At 38.8% G+C, this 5555-nt stretch overlaps 1 protein-coding gene and 1 pseudogene across 4 annotated transcripts in view; both read right to left on the bottom strand.

The window, feature by feature from the left end:
• The window catches only part of ELOVL6 (ELOVL fatty acid elongase 6), a 113964-nt gene that overhangs the window by 66304 nt on the left and 42105 nt on the right, over positions 1-5555 (bottom strand). The window lies entirely within an intron of this gene.
• Positions 2791-5555, bottom strand: part of LOC105293044 — a 9820-nt pseudogene continuing 7055 nt past the window's right edge.

Below are 5555 nucleotides of genomic sequence, written 5' to 3'. Positions count from 1 at the left end.
AACAGCTATACTTATTCAAAAGTGAAACCTGTTTGGCAGGCTCTAGGATTTTCAGACTAGTTTATATACACATGACTATTAATCATTTTAGCATATCCAAGACAACAAATTTACATTTGTGCGTGCATGTGTATTTATGTCAGATATAAACATAGGTGAGTACTCAATTCTGTTCAAGTCGATAGCATGTGAGTTTAAGACATGATAAAGATCATTAGCGACTTCTCAATCTCACTCCTATATAGAAGCTCAAGCTGCACTGTTTCTTAGTTTTCTTTGTGTACAAAAGACTCTCTTACAGTTAAGGAAGACTCCTAAATCATTAATTCTTATATTATGTGTAAAGGCTACACCTTGGACATCAAATTGAAAATAATAAAACTCTTATAAAATATCCGCCACAATGATTTTCAAATCCCCACAAACAACCAGATGCCATGCACCATGGTTCGTGTTCCCACAGAGAGAAATTGTTCCAGGAGGGGAGATGGCATGCTCACCAGAAGACCGAGGAGAACAGTTTGGGCTGCTTAAATCAAAGTCATGTGCATTATTTCTAAATCTATTGAAATTGTTTGTTTATACTGCTTAAAACTTTCCACAGGATTTCTAAATCCCCAGTTCATTTCATGTATAGGCAATCTTTCCTGCAAAATTAAATTGCCTTTTGTAGACATGATATGTATTTACAGAATTATCAGTAACAAATCCCAGTTACTACAGTGTGTGTGAATAAGAAAAATAGACTCAAAGGCTCCAGTTGATTTGTTAATTTGAAAACATTTGTTGAATACATATATTCATAAAAATTACCTGGGGGGGGTCTATTTAAAAAAAAAATAGAAATTCTAATTCTGTAGGTCCTATGTGGGGGCAATAGCATGTGAGTGTGAGCAACAGCGCAGTGATTCTGACATAGGAAGGCCTGCAGACCCCACTTTGAGAGACATTGGTCTGTACTACTTTAGATGCCAGGGTCACAAATCTCAAACTGCTCAGTCTAGTGAGATAGATAAGTAAACAACTTTACAATGCTTTCCGAACATCCTGAGAGATATGAAGAGGGTAAGAGAAGGCATAAAAATGCAAGCAGAAGTGAAATTCTCCTACAGAAATAACCAGTTCTAAAGGAGGACAACCAGAGAAAAATGGGAGAAAAGGTGCTTTGGGGAGGAAGCATGGTGGCACAAGCGTTCCGTGGGGCCTGAACAAGAACTCTGGAATGACCACAGCACCGGATAGAGGAGTAGGAAATGAGTTTGGAGAAGTAAGAATGAGGTGGTATCCTGAATGATTTTTATGCCCTCCCGGAGCTACTTTTAGCTCCTGAAGGTGCAGGAGGCCCCTGAGGTTTTTAAGTGAGCGAGGAGGGCCATAGTTAGATTCAATTTTTAAAAAACCCACCAGGCAGCAGTACGTGGAGGACATTTATCTGGGAGGAATGTGACCTGATGGAGGTGGAGAGGCCAGGTAACTGCAATTTTCATCAAGAAGATGCCTGTCCTGGGGAAGACAGACAAGGTGAATGTGATCTGAAAAATGATATCCCATCAGAATAATCATTCCCTATGTTTACTAAAATGAATTCAACAGAGCAGGTACAATAGACAGATCTTAACCGCCAATTTAATGTGGGGAGAGAGGCAAAAAAGAGGGTAAGTGATGATTCTTGGGTTTCTGGTTCGTCTGACTTGGTAGCTAGTGTTACTTTGGTGGGTGAGGAGTAAAGAAGTGGCATTTAGTATTTAGTAAAGATAGTTGATAGGACTGTAGAACTTACTGGTCGAGTTGGAAAGAGATTGATAGGGTGTAGGTCTTAAATGTCTGGGCTGAATGAAGATATCTATTTGGAAGGCATCCATGTCTGGGTGGTGGTAGTCGAAGTCACGAACATGAAGAAGGTCATCCAAGGGGTATAGTCTGAGGGTCAAGGTGGAGCCTAGCTGGGAGGGGCCATTACCATTTAAGGGGGAAGTGGAAAAGTAACAAACAGGAAAGAAGAAGAGATAACCAAAAGATCTAAGAAGAAAACCAAGGAGTGTAAAAGAAAAAAAGGTTAAAGAGAGGGCCAAGTGTCACAGAGGACTCAAGTCACACAAGTACTGATAAGGAAAGTCCCACTAGGACCTGAAGTGGCCTATCAGCGCCTCTTCTGTGAATGGTTCATTCATTTCTTCAACAAATATTGACCGAAGTCTCCTGGGTACCCGGCGCTGTGCAGATAAACCTCAAATCTTGACTGCCTCATCCTACTTTGAAAGCATAGAGAAAGCATTTCCATTTCCTTATAAATATTATACTCTGTAAAGTGTGAACAGAAAGTGAATTCGTATGTAAACCACTTGTTATTATTGCACTTGGACAAACAAAAGAAAGAGGCGAGGAAGGGAGGATGGGGCTTAGAGTGTCACCAGAGCTTGAGAGGAAAGTGGAGAAGGGGAGCAAAGGCCTGGCAGCATGACCTTCTCATCCTCTGACCTTTTATTCTGCTTAACTCTTTATTTATCTCCCACATCTCTTTAGGGAGTAAATTCCTAGGCCGAAGAGAAGCAGTTATTTCCCAATACACTCTTTTGGTATTTTGGAAAGAAGAAAATTAAGACAGGAAAGAAACAGTTAAACTCACCAAAGTAAACTAAAATGTTTCTGGGCTCTGAATATACTTTAGAGAAACCGCATCTCACAGTTACTTAGCACTGACTAAATGTCCCTCCCTTCCTTCCTTCCTTTTTTTTTTTTTTAACATAATAAGGCTTTTGATTTTTTATTACTCAAAAAAGCTTCATATTTTTATTTAGCTTTATGATCCTGTGCCTTCAGCACTTTTGCAGTGATTTTCTAGCCCTCAATAATGAAAGCACACTTGATCTGGCCATGGCCACATTTAGTAGTCATGGATCCACCACAGGCTCCACTGGCATGTTTCTTTGTTCTAGACATAACAATGTTAGATCTCAGAGCACAAACTCCTCAAAGTCGGCCTGGACACACGCTACAAGTGGATTTTGGTGCTTTCTCAAACTTCTTGGTATAAAGGTAAACAATTCTATTACTGAGGTTCTAGATAGCTCCGTTTTGTTAGAGGCTATATTGCAGGAGAGCCTGCGATGATATGTCAAACTCTGGACCACGCTAAATGCTTCTAGACACTGTCCCCAGAAGAGTATCCATTACTTAAAATTACTCTAAAAACTTAACCTCTAAACCTTCAAAATAACAATTAGAAAGCTTATTTATATAGCTTTAGAAAAATAGAAATTATAACAGAGTAAATCCTGCAATTATTTCATTTATCCATTCACTTATTCAGGAAATACTTATTGAGCTTTGCTAAAGATTACAAGTGTTAAAAATATGAAGTCTTTGAGCTCATGAAGCCTACAATCTATTGAGACATGGAAAGTAACAAATAACTCAAGGCCCCCCAACAATGTGGTAGTAATGCGTGCTGTGTACAGAAACTAAACATGGCAAGTGGCCAGGAGTGATAGGGCTTTATCAGGTATGGTGGTGAGGAAAGGCCTCTCTCATATGTTAAATAGAAATATATGGAAATACATGTTTTAAACAATTAAAGAGAACATATTTGACTTCACAACTGATACCTAGTTCTGATCATGCAATGTGTTCCTTCCTTCAGAACTCCATCACTGAGACCTAGCAGTTGTCAAGCACCATGCTAAGCACAGTGGGGGACAAAGGCATTAAACCGTTTCTTGCCCTCAGCCTATTAACTAGTAGGAATGATCACACATGGAAGAACATGGTTGATCACAATAAAATTATTTTAAAAATTATGCTAAGTCAGCTGATGCAGTGATTACTTCAGGCTGTAAGAGAACCAGGCCTCTGGTAGGACCTACACCATAGCAGGAGAGGGAATGGTGGAGATCAGGACTCTGACATTCCGGAATGAAGGAAGAGTATGAAACAAGAGCTAGACAGGGACTGTCCAGAGAATGAGGATTATCCCAGTTTGATAAAAGCGTTCTATATTTGAAAGTGATAACATGAGAAATAAGGCTGAAGTGGGAGTTTGGGACAGAACAGTGTAGGGCTTTGAATTCCAGGCTAAAAATGTGAGGCATTTACTTTTGTTTACATTCACTGATAGACCTGGAAAATAGAACCTAGGACACTACTTTAGTATGTGGACATATGACTGGGTGAAGATGAGAGAATCACCTTACGGCATCAAGGAAGTCACTGAAAATAATCTGAGGATGCCTAATAACAAGATGTTTTAACTTCAAACAGAGTCCAGTGTTCCTTAGGACTATTCTGGCCCTGTGCTAAGAACTTGATGTGGATTGCTCCTTCGATATTCACACCAACTCCACTAGGTGTGTGTACTACCCCCCTTTTACACATGAAGAAACTCGGCAAGGTTAAATAACTTACTCAAGTTTGCACAAATAGTTAAGTTAACGGTGTTCTGGGTTCAAAGTGGCACCTGTATATTCGAAAGCCAAAGTCAGCACTGTGAAGGACAAAAGTTTTAAATGAATTAGCAAATCTGAGGAGTCAGAAACACATGTAATGAAGCTTAATAAGGACAGTTTAAAACGACAGGGTAGTAGCCAAGGGAAGAAGAAAAAGCACAAAAATTTTTAAATTTAAAAATAGATGAGCTCAGAGGCAGGTAAAGGCTTTAGTGGGAAAGAGGCCAACCAATGGAGGGACTGCAATATAGCACTCTATTCCCTTTCTGCATTCTTAATTTTCTCTCTTTCTCTTATAATCAACCTCGCCAAGGCCGCCTGGAAAAACAGTGAAGTAATCTGCTTGTCTTCTGCAGGGGTCTGATCCACATCAGACACCAGAGACAACTTAGTGTTCAGAAGCTCCTCAAAGATGAACAAAAGTTCAGAAAAATTAGATCTGTGAAGAAATATCAACAGTAACCAGGAAGAGAGACGGTTGACCATAATTTAGTATGAGATTTTCAAAGAACTGACCTCTACTTTCATTAAAATCACCAGAAGAACTGCAATTAAACATGAAACTGAGTATAAGAGAAAATGAATTTTTCTTCTAAACTTAGATATGTGGTTAAGATGTTAACTTAAACAATATATATTGATTAATGATAATGTAAATGGTTAAGTCTGAGTTAATATGAAAAGTGTCTATAGTAGGCTCCTTAAAGTATTGATCATGAAGACTGTATATTCACAAACAGATGTACTGATTAAAAAATTTAGCTCAACACATTCTTGTTTCTCTAATAATATTGTTTCACAGGATTCTAGATATTTTAAATTCTAAGTGTTATTTTAGTCTTAATTTTCTAGTCAGTATCTCAAATTTCTCTTTCACTTTTGACATACCATGAATGCCCTCAGACGTTTTCTCTGGAGCTGAGACTCCTGAATTAGGAATAGACACATAAATAAAATACTTTAAGTTTCAGATTTAAGTTCGATCAGTTGCAAAGTTAAGGGCTGTGTGATAGTTCTGGGTAGAATTCCCACAAACAGGTTTAGAAAGGGCAGACAGGGCAGTCACCAGAACACTGCTAACGCGAATCCTACTCTGTAGGGTCAGTTCCTACA

Source organism: Pteropus vampyrus, unplaced genomic scaffold, assembly GCF_000151845.1.
Source record: "Pteropus vampyrus isolate Shadow unplaced genomic scaffold, Pvam_2.0 Scaffold67, whole genome shotgun sequence".
Classification (NCBI taxonomy): domain Eukaryota; kingdom Metazoa; phylum Chordata; class Mammalia; order Chiroptera; family Pteropodidae; genus Pteropus; species Pteropus vampyrus.
Note: the sequence above shows the minus strand (reverse complement) of the source record. Positions and strands in the feature narration are given on the sequence as shown.